This window comes from Copidosoma floridanum, unplaced genomic scaffold (genome assembly GCF_036245765.1).
Source record: "Copidosoma floridanum isolate Cflo_tuat_1 unplaced genomic scaffold, Cflo_Japanese_pri ptg000008l, whole genome shotgun sequence".
Taxonomy (NCBI): Eukaryota; Metazoa; Arthropoda; class Insecta; order Hymenoptera; family Encyrtidae; genus Copidosoma; species Copidosoma floridanum.
Window position 1 is genome coordinate 12617501 of NW_028321885.1, and position 321 is coordinate 12617821.

Sequence of the window (321 nt, forward strand, 5' to 3'; positions counted from 1 at the left end):
GAAACACATTTTTTATAGTTGAAAGTACTGCAACGTAGGCTTCTGTGGTTCTGTTGCTCATAAGCATAAATATAATTGGTACAACCTGTCAAACACAACACAATTGATTAATTCATCGAAACCTTATTACAAATCTAAACGATAAATCGACATGAATTAATGTTAATTAAAGTGTTTCTTTTATTGCAGAATCAACGATGATTCGGCGTCAATTTAGTATCGATATTTAGGATAGTGAATTTAATAATATATAAAAAAAAAAGTTCGTGCCGTAAAAGCCTGTTTCAATTCTTTGTTTGTTTTCAATACTTAAGCGCTAAT